The sequence below is a fragment of the Podarcis cretensis genome (genome assembly GCF_951804945.1).
Source record: "Podarcis cretensis genome assembly, chromosome: 3".
Classification (NCBI taxonomy): Eukaryota; Metazoa; Chordata; class Lepidosauria; order Squamata; family Lacertidae; genus Podarcis; species Podarcis cretensis.
Genome location: NC_137172.1, coordinates 4,091,783 through 4,108,277, shown reverse-complemented (window position 1 = coordinate 4,108,277; position 16,495 = coordinate 4,091,783). Strand labels below are relative to the sequence as shown.

General features: G+C 47.2%; 1 protein-coding gene across 5 annotated transcripts in view; it reads right to left on the bottom strand.

Annotated features, from left to right (window-relative positions):
- NCOA1 (nuclear receptor coactivator 1) overlaps window positions 1-16,495 on the bottom strand; it is a 300,977-nt gene that overhangs the window by 126,810 nt on the left and 157,672 nt on the right. Inside the window, exon 1 of one of the 5 annotated variants that reach the window (XM_079968414.1) lies at window positions 13,996-14,116. The exons of 3 other annotated variants lie outside the window; for them this stretch is intronic. The gene's annotated coding sequence lies outside the window, so the exon portion shown is untranslated. Of the gene's footprint in view, window positions 1-11,482; window positions 11,907-13,995; window positions 14,117-16,495 lie in introns of those variants that run through there. One more of the 5 variants, XM_079968415.1, reaches the window with a different exon arrangement.

The window sequence follows — 16,495 nt, the reverse complement described above, 5'->3', positions numbered from 1 at the left end:
CTTGGCCTATAGAGTGGGATGAGTGCCACAACCCCAGAGTCCTCTGCGACTGGACCTAACGGTCAGCGGTACCTTTACCTTTACACCGCTTAAGAGATTTTGAGCGACAAAAATGGTTTTGAATAAAATAAAATGTGTCTGTGTCTTAGCAGAGCCTTAGCTATTTTAAATTTCATCTTTATACCAGGTTATTACATTGCTGCTACCACTGCCACCACATACTGCTAATGTAAACGATCTCCAGCCCTTGATTATATGAACTCCTATTTATCCAAATGTGTTTTTATGTCCTACAGGCCATTTGGATAAGTGCTGCTGCACAGTATTTGAAATAAGAATAATTGAATTCACACTTGTTCCTCCTTTGTTAAGAACTGGATGTAACCATGGTAACCACTGGCAAGCACTGACGTTTCCCCTTGGGACTACTTTATAGATCTAGTGTTGCATAATCAGAGTAGTTATTAAATTCTGATAGGAACTTCAAGGGCTACATAGTGCTGTCTCTCTTCCCCGCCCAAATGAAATCGTTGTCAAACATGTGTGCTCTGTTGCTTTCTGCTTCCTTCCATCGGTGCCAATGTGCCACATCTATGTATCTGGAGTTAGATGTCAACTCTGTAAAGGAAACAAGCAGGTGTGCAGAGCAAGGGAAACACAGCGCTGCTGCAAGCGACTCACATTACTACGAAGGAAGGAGCACAAAATTCCACCCAAGGGAAGGAGCAGCTGCAGCAAACACCAACTGCAGGAAAGACGGCTCTGAGAAGCCAGAGAGTTACACCCACCCACGTGATGGGCTTGATCCAAAATGGAGAGGGGAGAGGCAGCTATTTGCAAAACACAGAGGTGATCTGTTGTGGGTCTCTGATGCCTCTTGTTAAGCCTTTAGGACACAGCAGATGCAAGCTACAGGAACTCAGGAGTCTCCGTGGCAGAAATTTGAAGAGAGAAGGTGCCTGAGGAGTGCAAGTGTAGCATCCCATGCACAACTTTCAGGCTGCCTGGGCTATGTTGTAGCTCAGGGGTCAGCAAACTTTTTCAGCAGGGGGGCGGTCCACTGTCCCTCAGACCTTGTGGGGGGCCGGACTATTTTTATTTTTAAAAATGAACAAATTCCTATGCCCCACAAATAACCCAGAGATGCATTTTAAATAAAAGCACACGGTCTACTCATGTGAAAACACCAGGCAGGCTCCGCAAATAACCCAGAGATGCATTTTAAATAAAAGCACACATTCTACTCATGTAAAAACACCAGGCAGGCCCCACAAATAACCCAGAGATGCATTTTAAATAAAAGCACACATTCTACTCACGTAAAAACACCAGGCAGGCCCCGCAAATAACCCAGAGATGCATTTTAAATAAAAGCACACATTCTACTCACGTAAAAACACCAGGCAGGCTCCGCAAATAACCCAGAGATGCATTTTAAATAAAAGGACACATTCTACTCATGTAAAAACACAGATTCCCGGACCGTCCACGGGCCGGATTGAGAAGGCGACTGGGTCGGATCTGGCCCCCGGGCCTCAGTTGCCTACCCATGTTCTCTCTCTCTCTCTCTCTCTCTCTCTCTCTCTCTCACACACACACACACACACTCTTTCATGCTGTCTGTGCAACCTAAGCCCCGCTCATGCAGATGTGGAATAGACTGGGAGCAACAACAAGAACAAAAGCAAGGTCTTTGCTGGGGCTGAGACCGTGCCACTTCCATTCTAGCCCACTGAGACTTCTCCTGTAGATGGAAACAGGTGGGATAGGCTTTGCACTGCATCTCAAAACTTTTTGCATCTAGCAGCAATGAAAAGGACAGGAGAAGAGGTGGGGGGGGGGGGGAGACGGAAAGCCTGCTAAGTGCTCCGTAACTCAAGGACCGGTTATCAGGTTCTCCGCAAAGTCCCCTTCAGAGTGTTCAGAGCCCATTCTTTCAACCCCAAGCTGTGCTGTGATAGACCATCATTCAAGGACGGTGACAGCTTGGGTGGGCGGGCAGAGAAAATTATCTGTACTCAGCAGCGTTGAGTGAGAGCTTCCCCAAGTCCCCGCAGTTAGGCAGGCCCCGAGAAAAGTCTCAAGAGGTGGAATTGATAGTTCTTAACTTGCTGCAATTATTTCAATTTCATACATCTCTCTCGCTTTTGAGAGCAAATGGGCTCCAAAGAAGCCTAGCGATTAGCGACAAACTCAAGCACTCAGGAAAGTAAGAGCTTCTGTAAACGGAATGGAATGAAGCTCAGCAGGTTTCGTCCACCATTTGTTCAGTCTACTTAGTCACTGATAAGATTAAATCTGCCTCAGAAGAAGGAGGAGGGAGGGAAGAACAATTTCTGCAATGGTTCCTTTCGGGGGGGGGGGGCTTCTCCCCTAAGAGCCATATCCCACATCTAGCTGCGGTTGCTCAACGACAAAGAGTTTGGCTCGACAGGATTCTGCAATTTGTGGGGAGTGAGGCACCCGTACAATGAAGAATAATACGCGCCATGTGATCGATCCGGTTGACTTGTCAAAGGCTGACATCTCCGACAGGCAAGTTGAGTATTTGATGAGCAAAACAATTAATGGCTGATTGTCTACTCTACCCACACACGCTGATAGCAGTCAAGTACTTTGATGCAGTATAAGACATCTTTGCAACACTGTGTAACAGCAATTCACACTCATTTAACAGGGGCTACGCAGACATAAAGACAGTTGCAAAAATAAGGGGTTTTCACTTTGAAGTGTAGTATTATGTCAATAATTTTTCAAGAGAGTGTCATTTCCCCGCCTCCAAAAGGTAATTAGATACTTGCAGGCTTTATGGGCTCAGGCTCTGCCGGACAGTAAACTCTTGGGAGTTTGCTTATTCATATGCTATTCTGCACTCCTTATCACAGCCCAGCAGCAAATTAAAACAAACGAGAGAAGCCAAATATCAAGATCTGGAGCCCAGCAGGAAAGAATGTTACTCCTTTCATCCTAACTTATTCTATGTCTATAGATTTCAGCCAATATATTGTGCACAATTCCAATGAGTTGTATCCAACCAAGTTACTCTCAGAGTAACAACAACAACAACAACAAATTTGTAATTTATTTGCCACCCATCTGACTGGGTGGCTGCCCCAGCCACTCTGGGCAGCTTCCAACAAATTAAAATACAGTAAGACATCAAACTCCATTCTGAAGGAAATCAGCCCTGAGTGCTCACTGGAAGGACAGATCCTGAAGCTGAGGCTCCAAGACTTTGGCCACCTCATGAGAAGAGAAGACTCCCTGGAAAAGACCCTGATGTTGGGAAAGATGGAGGGCACAAGGAGAAGGGGACGATGGAGGACGAGATGGTGGGACAGTGTTCTCAAAGCTACCAACATGAGTCTGACCAAACTGTGGGAGGCAGTGGAAGACAGGAGGGCCTGGCGTGCTCTGGTCCAGGGGGTCACAAAGAGTCGGACACGACTAAACGACTAAACAACAACAAGAAGAAGACATCAAACAGTAAAAGCTTTCCTATACAGTGGACACATTGAAATTAATGTAGCTAAATGAGTCGTGCCCATTATTCAGATGAAGGACAGTATACAAATGTAATAAATAATAAGTTTCAATGAGCCTACTCTGAGTAGGACCAACATGGAATACAGCCCAATAATTTTTTAACGAGTAGATCGTGTGGGTTTTATTTGGAATTCCCAATATACCCTCACCCCCCCCCCCAAAAAAATTGTTATTTTCTTTTCTGCATTATAGAAGACATCCTCTGACTTTAGCTAACAAGAGCAGCCCAGACAAATCTCAACACAAGAGGAAGGAGTGCAAACATATCTGACAGTTACCTGGATAACTGAACTACCTGGGGGGAACACTTGTCAAAAGGACATTCTGTATATTCTCCTTGTTTGCATTTGAAAAGACTCAAAACTGGATCTGGAAGGAGACCACATCAAGTCGGAAGCCAAGCTCTTCACAACTATAACAACCTATCGGCTCGGGCCTGCTTCAAACATTATGGGCAACTACATTGAATGCGATGGTATACACCAGGCACGTCCAACTCCCAAGAGACTGGGATCTACTCCCAGTATAAAAAAACTGGCAGTGATCTACTCATTGTCATTGGAGGGAGGAGGAGCATGTGTGGTGGTTTTTTATGGGGGGAGGCCAGTTGTTGAGCTTTTTTAGGGAAAACAGCACACAATTGACGCGACAGAGGGACAGAGCGAGGGGGGAGTGGGCAGAGACAATCACATGGTCTAATAGCGTCCAGCGATCGACCACAATCCACTGTGATCTCTAGGCGCCAATGGGGCCTCCAAAAAAAATTCGTTCGTAATGCCCCAAAAAGGGTTGTAATCAAAAAAAAGTTCACAAACCGGGACATGCACTTCCGGGTTTGACGTGTTTGTAATCCAAAACGTATGCAAACCAGACCGTTCGCAAACCAAGGTGCCACTGTAGTTTGAATGCAAGACTCTCAAGAGGCAACGCATGACAGTGTCCCTTCCATGGGGGGTATCACACTTTAGAAGCCTGGGTTCTTAGGGTGAAGTTGCAATATCAAAGACCACTTGGTTCTGGTTGTTTGGTGCTGTCCCCCTGACCCCACAGGCAGGCATCACATTCATTCATAAAAATATTTATATACCCCTATATCACAAAAATACAGTGGTACCTTGGTTCTCAAACGCCTTGGTACTCAAACAACTTGGAACCCAAACACTGCAAACCCAGAAGTATTTCTGTTTCAGAACTTTTTTTGGAAGCCGAACATGCTCCATCACACTTCCGTTTTGAGTGTCTGTCTGTTTTTGCTATTTATTTTGAATTTTGTGGCTCTTTTTTTTGTTTCTGTGACTGTGTGGAACCCAGTTCGTCTACTGACTGACTGCAGTACATTGTTTATTGCTTTCATTTTATGGATCAATGGTCTCGTTAGATAGTAAAAATTCATGTTAAATTGCTGTTTTATGGGTTGTTTTTAAAAGTCTGGAACAGATTAATCCATTTTGCATTACTTTCTATGGGAAAGCGTGCCTTGATTCTGGAACGCTTTGGTTTTGGAATGGACTTCCAGAACAGATTAAGTTTGAGAACCAAGGTACCACTGTATATCAAAGCAGTTTACAACACCAAAAATAAGTTGAAGCCATGCAATGAAAGCAGAGAAAGCTAAAAACAAAGATCAGTAACCCATTGTGGGAGATAGGTTCATAATTGCCTGCATAGGCCTGACAGAATAGAAAAGTTTTCAGCAGGCTTTTAAAGTTGGCACAGAAGGCATCTACTGGCAGAGTATTCCACAGGCCTGGGCCAATGGCATTAAAGGTACAGATCCTTCAATTGGAGAGTGTTGGGTTTTCTTAATATTGATGTGGTCAGTGGTGCTACTCAGAGGCGTGTATTTGTAATTATAACCTGCATGGCGGCACATCTGTGAGCTCTTAACAATTCAACACACCTGTAGTACCTTAACAATTTAACTAATTAGCAGGGGGAGTTTACCTGCTGCACCGAATGCAGCGAAGTGATAGGGTTATTGATTATTTTGAAAACTGTATTTAAGCTGACCAACTGCGTGGTATTCTGCTGGCTGGTGTAGAGTTGCAGCTGTTGGATTATTATTTAAAAACAAAGTAAGCAAAGATATTGCCGGCAAGTTTTTATTCCATCGTTGCACAAACTCGGTTGGCGAAGAAAGTCCAACAGAGAGGTGCCTGTAATACATAACCAAAAAGAAGCCACAGTGTGCCTCACTATAAAGAGCAACCATATAAAAAATACTAAGCATTTATAAGAGCACTTTTAGCGTCCTCCTGAGATACACACATTATCTCAATAATCCTTACAATCGGTGCTTTTCTTTTCAGGAGGTACTTAAGGGGTACGCAATACCGACACCTCTCTTTTGTGGTTAAAAAGTGTGACACTTACTGTAACAGCTTCATGGTGAGTACTGGCACCTGTTTGTCTAGAAAAGAAAGCACTGCTTACAGTGTTCATGGAACTAGGACTGGTATAATTGCCCCCATATTGTAGGTGGCGTGAAGGCAAACTGAGGCTTTCCTAAGGGCACTGAGTAAGCTCATGGCAAAAGCAAGGTTTGAACCAAGGGTGTGTCATGATGCACAACTCAGCTTGTTAGATGCTCTGCTATACCAATTATTTCAACTTAAGTGAGTTAGGTAACATGTTTTAATGCAATATTTCCACTAATACTAAGGGGTGTTGACCAAACTCACAAGAGCACACCACAGTCAAAGTCCCTCGTTTCATAGAGGAGCCCACATATTTAATTCAAAGCAGGTTCTTGGCCTACAATATTTTCCAATCAATTTCTTAGCTGACAGACTTGCTGGCTAAGTAGTGCTCTGCTCTTCCAAGATGACAAGGGGGAGAAAGGTATGGACTTTCTTGCTGCCTGGATACCTGGGGAGAAAGCCCAAGATAGAGATCCTGCAGCAATCCAACCAGTTCAATTTCTAATGCGCATTTTCTCGATGCACCGATGCAGACAGTTTTCTGAAGTCTTCCTGTGCTCTGATTATCCAATTTATTTTCCTTTTGGGAGGAGAACTAATTGGCAGCCGAATACTGAAGCTGTTGTGGGGTATCACGGGCTGAATGCTTTACGAATGCACATCTGAGACCAAATGTCCTCAGCGCTGCATTACTCTTAATGGGATGTGCATTTGCTTCCACAACTAGCCACACACAAGCAGAACTGGATTGGGGTGTATATGGGCAAAGACTCACATCCAGCCTAAGCAAGCAAAGCAATCACTTCCAGACCCTATTCTTGCCACAATGGTCCACGTCAGGGTTGGAGAACCCGTGACCCTCCAGATATTGTGGCACTCCAACTCCCAACAGCCCCAGCAAGTCAGGGATGATGGGAATTGTAGTCCAGCAACATCTGGAGGGCCACATGCTTCCTATCCCCTAGTCTACAAACAAGTGCTTGGCCTGCTAATTCAACTTTGTTCTTCTCGTCTACACAGGCACAACTGCACATGTGCTTATGCATGAAAGGCAAGTCATCAAAACAGAAACCGTGGCACTCATTTGTCAATGCAAAATGTGCACCCATGTGCACTAGCTTGTGGCTATAATGTGCAACAATCTGTGCAACAGTGGAGGGTTTTTCCAGTGGTGGTGATGGGGAGAATAAGGACAGAAAGGGAAGGTCAGCCAAGAAACTCCATGGACATTCCATATATCTCTGAGGCTGTTGGAGTTAGAGGTGACACAGAAAATTCCATGGAAATAAAATATCAGGTTTTTCACATTCCTGGTCTAGGAAGTGACACACAGTGGGGCTATGTGAGACCAAGCACTCTCTGCTAACGAAGCCCCAGGGTCAACAGAAGGATCCTTATGGGAGAAGGGCTACACTTAACAAACATTATAGGCAAATAATCACACAGCTAGCAATTCACTTTATCCTTCTCCACATGCAGCTTGAAGTTGCTATTATGCTTATGGGAACTGAAAGTTAGCATATTAGGAATCCATCAAGCTTATTCATGACAAGCCACAGAAAACATTATCAATGTGTTACTGCTAAGAGAAGCGGGGGAGCTCTCCAAGCACCATACTCCTGAGATCACCGTAATGCTGGAAAGCGACTCCTTTCCTCAAAGGAAGAAAGGAGAACTGGTGACTGCATCATCCTGTGCCCTTTGGACAACCTTTGGGTTCTAATGTCATTGCTGGAAAAATAAGGGAAGTCAAATGGATTTAGCACAAAAAATGCTCACAGGACAGAATGTGAAGCACAACTTTAAAAACTGAGGAGCAGAGAGCAGGAAACACCGATCCTAGCTTTCATTTCACACTGTTTCTGGAAACCATTAAGATGGTCCAGAAAAGGGAGAACTCTCAAGGCAAATGATAATCATTCATTTGAGTTTCCAAACTGAGGCTAGGTCAGACCAACCTGAGAGGATTTCCAAGGTATCACTGGCATCTCTGCCAGTTTTTTAAAAAGCAGTTGAACAGGCACACGCAGCAGTTCATAAAGATCACAGGCCAAGAAAGCATGGCCTTGTTTTTGCAGGAACAAATGGCTCGCTGTGGCGAGATGGGAGAAAAAGAGAGTCCACACACAGGAGTCCAAAGTACTGAAATTTATAGCGCAAAAGGGACATTAAACAAAGAACTTAAATGCAAAGCCTGAACTATATATTATTAACATCTCTCTCTCCCCACCCCACCCCCAATACCTACTTCAGAAGCACTTTCACACTGGGTATTAGCCACAGAGAAGCAATTGCGCTGCTTGTGTCTGTTTACACTACACAATTTCAACTGGTTTGAAACAGGTGTAAGATACCATGATTCTCTTAATGCATACTAGCAGCTGCAGTTTTGTAAGGCTGCAAAGAATGCAAAATTCCTAACATTTTCACCAAATCTCTGTTTGCAAGCTTCCCGTTTAAGAGGAATGAAAACATAAAAGCTATTTTATAGGCCCAGTTGTGACTGACTCTGGGGTTGTGGCACTCATCTCGCTTTATTGGCCGAGGGAGCCGGCGTACAGCTTCCGGGTCATGTGGCAAGCATGACTAAGCCACTTCTGGCGAACAAGAGCAGCGCACGGAAACACCGTTTACCTTCCCGCCAGAGCGGTACCTATTTATCTACTTGCACTTTGACGTGCTTTCGAACTGCTAGGTTGGCAGGAGCTGGGACTGAGTAACGGGAGCTCACCCCGTCGCGGGGATTCGAACTGCCGACCTTCTGATCGGCAAGCCCTCGGCTCTGTGGTTTAACCCACAGTGCCACCTGCGTCCCTACTTTGGTAGTATAGATGTGTGCTTTCTCTCCAGGGTAGTTACTGCTGGATACGTAGTTGGCTGAGAACTTGAAGAAGAGCTGGAACATATGTGTGTTGGCAACATACAGGTACATCTCCCCCACTCTGGCAAAGGTTCTCTGTTTTCAATGCAAGCTTTATTGTAGCCTCGCTTTCATTTATTTATTTATAAAATGTGTTAGGCTCCTGTCTATTAAATAACCCCAGAAACATGCAATTTATAAGACAAAGGAACAGTTCCTTAAGCAAACCAAGATGATAAAGGAAAAACAGCAGGAGCTGCCGCAGAAAACAAAGGACTCAGACATTCAAATAGGCCTTCCTTAAGACGACTGTTTTGACTGGACTGCGTAATGAATAAGGCAACAACGAAGCCAAGCAGATTGCCTGGAAACAGACCTACACTGCCTTAATTTCCATGCTGGAGAAAAGAAGGGATAATAATGAAACAAACAAAATCCCTCTTTGGTTAAACACTTCGAAAGAGGCAGCACCATAACGAAGAACCTCTCGCTTTCAAACCTCACAATAGTAACCTCCGCAACTAAGAGGAAGCAGAGCAGGAGAATGGAGAGATGGATTTGGGGCAGGGCTAAGAAGTCTCTGGCCTTCCAGGCATTGCCAGAATACAATTCTCACCATCCCCGACCATTTGCCAGGCTGGAGTCCAACAACATTTGGTTCCCCACCCACAATTCAGGTTGTTCGTTGCCACTGGTGCCATATTTAATGTCCAGTGACCAATTTTCTCACTCAGGGTGGGGCAACTTAATAGGATGACTTTTCAGGGGGAGCCCATAACCCAGTGCAAGTCATCTGAACGTGTCTAGGAGTCAACCCCTGGCCTCCATTTAGAAAAAGCTATTGGAAAGCTGCTGCCAGATGAGAGAATGTACTGGGTTAGGAGAACCAAGGATCTGACTCGTTACAAGGCAGCTCCATAGGTCCAAAGTCATTCTCATTTTGCCCACCCTGGTTCCAGTACAAATCTTTGTGCGTTTCCTCCTACACACAAGCCTCTGCCTCCCACACCTGCAGAGCGTCTTGAATTTTCTATCTCCAAACTAACAGTGATCTATGCATCATAACCATGCATCTAGACAAAACTTAATAGATGTAGTGCTGTGTGCCCATGCTGGGAGTAGGAGAACCTTAAGACAGGGATAATAAAAGCAGCTGGACTTAACTTCTGCTCAAAAATTACCTTTTCTGGAATGGGTCCAATGGCACAAATGCACTTTTTTAAAAAAAGGAGTCCTCACAGGGAAAGAGCAGCAGCAACACAGCGGTCAGGGGAAAGGGCACTTGAGTCTCATCTCCAGGCCAGGCACAGGAAGGTTTGTACAGTGCGGTACAGGAGCTTTTTGCACAAAAGTTAAAAATGAGGGGTGGAAGTGGAGAGCTAAACAGGAGCAAAAGGTTTCAGCACCACTGGACGCCATGCACCACCTCACTGCCATATGACTGCCAGCAGGAAACCATGCAAACCACCAGTCACCCAGACACATCTGTGAAGGGCTGCATTGTGCATCAAAAGGGCGCACGCCTAATGCAAAACTGCACACAAGCTAAACCGCTACACAATATGGCGCACACATATTAATGCATCTTATCAGACTGCAGGCACTCCGGGTTCCAAGTCTGGAACAAATCATTGCTTTGGTGCAGCTATATCCAGCCGTGCACTTCCACTGCATGCTGTGTAGCAACTGTTACATACAGCAATTTGTGCCAATTCTGCTTCCCCAGCACGTGGAACTCTGTCAGAGACACGTTAGCATAACGCAAGCGGTACGTTTTGGCTGTTACGGGCAGACTTGCTCACGGTGCTTCTTCTAAGTCCTCAGCCACAAAGCACAGTGCTGATAATCCACTGAAGTGATCAAAAACAGTAAGACCACTCCCCCTGCCTTTTTTTTACTGCGTGCTTTTAAAATGTGCCTTCAACATTTCTCGAGCCTCAAGCCAGATCACGGAGTCCAACATTCCTCACTCAGCAATTGTTTAGAACTTGCTGATACGACAGCAGCAAATTAATTTCCACCAGAGGAAAAACTTCCTTGCTATTGTGCGGCAGCTTATTAGGAGAAAACAATCTGAAATAATTAACTTTTTTCTTCTGCTTTTAGTGCTTGTCAATGATTAGCGGGCTCAGAAGGGCTTCCCCCCTTCCAAGAACTCTTTCCCCCTCTGACTTGCTTTCCCCTTTAAGGGTCTCCCCCACGCCCCCCCCAAAAAACCCCCACCGTGTGCCTACTTCTGCAAGCAACGTGCAGAGAGTATCCGTGCCAAGTATGACCAATTTGAACTTTTATACGCTGATTTTCAAGGTCACTGCTGAAATGGGCAAGTTTGCACTTAACAGCATTCTCCAGAAACTACGCAGCACTACTGAATACGAGAGGAAAAGAGAGGGGGGGGAAGGGGGGGAGGGAGGCAAGAAGGAGCAAACTACCAAAGTTCAGCCTACAGTGAACGCCAGCTTCAATGCTGAAGGCAAAGCAGCCTGTCGCTGGCGAGATCGAGCTGTCCCTCTGCAGCTGGACATTGCCTCTGGTTTGCACGGTTACATAAACAAAGATAAGAGCGCGCGGCGGGAGAGAGGTCTTGGATGAAGGACACCCAACAGTCGAAGGCGAGAGGAACGCGGACGCCTCTCCACGGGGCTGTTGCCCTTACCTGGCCGGCTTCCAGCTAGACAAGCGCGCTCGTGGGCTGGGCGGCAGCAGCAGCAGCAGCAGCAGCAGCAACCTGAGGGCTAGCATGCCGCCCCTGCAAGGCTCCCTCGCCTCCCTTCGGCTCCATGTGCTCCGGGCTGCTCGGAATACATTTGGCGTGCGCTCGCTGCTGCTGCTGCGACAGGAGGAGGATTCAGCACCAGAGCCGAGCTGCTGCTGCTGCTGCTGCTGCTCCTCGATCCCCACACCAGCTGACTGGGTAATTACTAAACACCCGCCGCCAGAGCCACTCCAACCCAGCGACGCTCCTGGGATCCCCTGGTGCCACCTGGCAGGTTCTGGCCACGCACAAGGGAGCGGCTCTCGGAAAAACAAGCGCGCCAAGGCGCAGAGGAGAGCGGCGGGCGAGGGCGCACGGCGGCGAGGTGCCCACGCGAAGGAGCCCCGCCAAGCAGACCCGCACCGGCTGCTCCCGTGCGCTTCCCCGGGATGCCGGAAGGGAACTGCGAGGCGCCTTCCTTGAAAGGACCGGGCAGGCGACAAAACCAGAGGAGCCACCCCCGCGTGGCAGAAGAGATCGCAGCCCAGGCGAGCAGGCAGCTGCCACGCTTCTGCAGCGCCCGGCGGAGCGGCAAGCCACGTGCGGAAGGCAGTTTGGGGCGCAGCAACGACTAGATAGGCAGCCTCGGATGCTGATGCTGCTTAGGTGAAAGGGATCAGTGACAAACGTGTTGCATTTGTTGCAAATAGTTACACTGCCAACTGCTCTGAAAGCCTCATTTTGGGCTCAGAAGCAGTGCAGAAACTTAATACTTAACATGGTAAGGACAACAATATGGCAAATGGGAAGATTCCCTGGATGGAGCTGGCAGACTGGTAGTGCAGAGTCAAAAAGACACAAGCAGTGTCACATACCCTGTTTTGTGTCAAAAAGACACAAGCAGTGTTTCACACAACGCACAATTAAACATATGGAACAATCAGACAAATCCAGAGTCAAGTCAACTGCTAGGCTACCAGTTATGATTGTTCAAGAGAACCTCCATGTTGCAGACAGGATGCCTCTGAATTCCAGTTGCTGGAGAGCAGGCAGCGGGGTTGTCTTCACTCAGGTCCTGCTTCTATGTTTTCCTGGAAGCAGCTGGCTGGGGACTGTTCCAAGCAAGATGCTGGACTAGACTGGTCCTGGGGCAGTTCGGCTTGCTCAGACAAAAATGGACATCTAGTCTGGCATGCTGCCTACAACAGTGGCCGGCTGGATGCTTCTAGGAAACCAACAAATGTGACACAGTGGAGGCATCAGCTGGCCTTAGTAACTGGTATTTGGAGGTATAGTGCCTCTGCATGTTGAAGCTCCCTTTCCTGTTCAAGGCATACGTGGTCACTTATAATCATGTCAGGGTATTGTGCAGGATGTGGTCCCCTCTAGGGAGACTGCCCTTGAAAACAGCTTGGAAATGTCAACGGGTGAAAAATGCTGCAGTTTTCTAGTCCAAGTATATAACTGATACAGTGGTACCTCTACTTACGAACATGATCCGTTTCGGGGTGCTGTTTGCACCCCGAAAAGTCCGTAAGTAGAGCGCTACTACTGTGCGTGCATGAAGCGCGATAGAGCGCTTCTGCGCATGCGCGCGTGGAGAACCCGGAAGTGTTTGCCACGTTTGTAACCTGAAAAGCTGCAACGTGAAGCAAGCCTAACACGAGGTATGACTGTATTTTTAAGCTGCATTGCTTACCTAATTTGTTTCTTGGATCAGTTCAAGTTGCCAGTGCTAAACATTGAAGCCCTGAACGATCTGGAAGCAGAATGCCCAAAGGGCTGCCTCCCCCTGCATGTGCCTTCTCATGCGCTCAAGACAACAACTGAGGCCCCAACGCCTCCCTCCCTCCCTCCCTCCCTCCCGAACTGAGGTGGGTGGAGTTTTCATGTTATGCCACTGCAACTTTGGAATGACTTTCCAAGAGAGACCCACCTGGCTTGATCTGTGTCCTCCTACTGATGGAGGGAGGAAACAAGCTAGGGAGATGCTAGCTGCTGGTTGCCATGGTTTTGGTGCTTTGCATGCTGCATTTTTAGTGTTTTCACATAATTACTTTTATATTGATTTTTAAAAAATGAGATTTTAAAAAAACTTTCTATGGCAACCTAGTAGAAGGATAGAACAGTACTGGAAATAAATAAAATAAACTTAGTGATAATTGAGAATAATGCTGGTCTCTTCTTAAACATGCTGGACCACGGTATCAGCTTTGACTTTTCAGGTGAAGCAAGTTGCTAAAGCACAAGCAAAATAGAAGTCCCACATGCACACTTGGGATTGTGACCTGTGTGTCTTACAGCAACAACAGGAGTGGTTGCATAATTTGCCACTCTAAAATGGCCCGCCTGTCCTTAAAATGCTGCTGTTGAGCCCCATCTGTGCTCTGCACTGACTTTCCACAGCCCTCTAGGCACAAGTTCAAGTTGGCGGTTTGGTTTTTTTCAGGCCTCAAATGCAGGTTTGCACATACCCGTGAGATCAGCACATCCCATGGTTCTCTTCCCCTGTCAGCATACGATGGTTTATTGACAATGGAGCCTTTCCACAGGAATCAAACAGAAGTGAAGCCCTTTGCAGTGAGACACTGGAGGCTGCAAAGTAGAGGAAGAAGCAGGAAATGTCGCAGCCCAGATCCACCCTTGTCCGCACCAGGTAGCCTTCTGGTTCCTGCTCACCTGGCCAGGCATAAATCCTTCCTGGGTCTTTTACCTGCCTGCCAACCTCTACTGTGGCTCCTGGAACCTGTCTTTAATGGATTATCTAAACCTGGGAAACCTCTTTTTTAATACTTGGACTTAGGCTATGGTATTGAGAAGGGTGGGTCAACCTTTCCTCCCTGTGCTGTTTCTTCAATTTAAAGCTGTCTCCAACCTGTCATTAGTTGCAGACAGGAACGGCCCAACCAAGAGGCATGGTGAGACAGCTGCCTCGGGCAGCAGAATCTACCAGGGGCAGCAGATCCCCATGTTGATATTTCTTCCCCCACCGTGTTCCTGATATAGATCTTCCCTCACCCCTTCTTCCGTGGCAGCGAGGGCAGCACCGTTCTGGGGTGTGCCTCAGGTGCTAAAATGTCTTGGGCTGGCCCTGGTTGCAGAAAAGTGAAAATGACAAGTGGAAGATGCCACCAGCTTGGAAGGCTTTAAAAGATGATTGGACAAGTTTGTGGAGATTAAGGCCATCAATAGCTATTACAGTGCTACCTTGGTTCCCGAAGGCTTAGCTGACGAACAAATCAGCGCCCGAACACAGCAAACCCGGAAGTGTTCCAGTTTGTGAATGTTTTTCGGAAGCCAAACATCCAACGTGGCTTCCGCTTGAGTGCAGGAAGCTCCTGCAGCCAATCAGAAATTGCGCCTTGGTTTTTGAACTGTTTTGGGAGTCGAACCGACTCCTGGAACGGATTAAGTTCGAGAACCAAGGAACCACTATACAGTTGTACCTTGGATCCCGAACGCCTTGGCTCCCGAACAAATTGGCTCCCGAATGATCGAAACCCAGAAGTGATGTTCCATTTTTCAAACGATTTTTGGAGGCCGAACATCTGGCGTGACTTCTGACTGGCTGCAGGAGCTTCATGCAGCCAATCAGAAGCCGCACTTTGGTTTCTGGACATTTTGGAAGTCGAACGGACTTCCGGAACGGATTCCGTTCGACTTCCAAGGTACGACTGTACTATATTCTGCTTCCGTAGTCTGCTGCAGCAATGCTTCTGAATACCAGCTCCTTGGAGACACAGAATGAGAAAAGGCTACTGTGTTTGGGTCCTGCTTGAGCGTTTCCTACAGGCCAGATGCTGGAATAGATGGACCACAGACCTGATCCTTCAGGCTCTTCTTATGCTGGAGGTTGAACCCACAAACTTTTGCATGCAAAGCCATTGCTCTACCACTGAGCAATCCCCTCTTCTAAATAAGCAAAATGAGCACATCTGTTTAAAGCACTTCTATTATTTGGCCTCTCAGGCCTGAGGAGTCTTACAACAATGACTGAAACCATGAAGGCACACCCATTCTGCTCCTTCCCCAAATCAAGACATTTTTCATTCCCCTCACCCCCTCCAGGCTCAACAGAAAGTTAAACATTGCAGGCTCTGCAGGCAAAAATAGCAAGGAAAAGGGAGAGAGGACAAATGAAAATGAAAGGAAGTGCTCTTTAGGAATGCGGCAAGACTGCTCCAGACACCAAGATTGATTGCAAAAGGGGGAACATTTGCCCCAAGCAAAGGCCACAGACACCGTTCCAAGTAAAGGAGGAGAGGCATTTCTTGCTGGAGTTGGGCTTTCTGGAAAAAGCACAATTGGCAATTTGCTCATGCACACAACCAGAGGACAGGCTCTCGGGGTTGTCGTGCTGTCTTCTTCAAGAAGGAATCATAGGGACTTTTGGTGCCAAACTACACGTTCCGCAGACTTTTGTGTAACTTCCCATGTCTCCACCCTCCAAGAAGAACAAAAAGCTGCGGTGAGAGGATGCAACATTGAGCAAAAGGACTAGTGGGTGGAGGAGAGATGGGGCTTAGCCCCTTTCTCAATGCCAGTTTCTGCTGAACTGCCAGGAGCAGGCCTCTACGGAGCTTGTCAGTGGCCTGGGATGGGAATCTTGTCAGAATGAAGTTGTGATGGCCTGAGAATCTGATTCAGAGGCTGAACCTGGGGAATCCCAGCCTGCACAGGAGTCCCCACCTCCAGGGCAGGGGCTTGAACCTGAAGGGCCCTCCCTCACCTGTGCCGGATCCTCAGGAGCAGACACCAGCTGAATCCGCTCTGGCTCTGGAGGTGATCGAGGACCCATTGCCTGCAGGTGCTCCTCTCCTAGCCCTGTCAGAGGAAGGTGAGGTTGCCTCTGGGTCCGGTAACCCTCCAGCCTCTCCTGAGCTGCAGAGGCTCAGGGCAGAGAGGCGGAGGGAACTAAGTTCTCGCAGGAGGAGTGCTGGCCTCCAGGCCAGGAGAGGCAAGTCACCTGTGGAC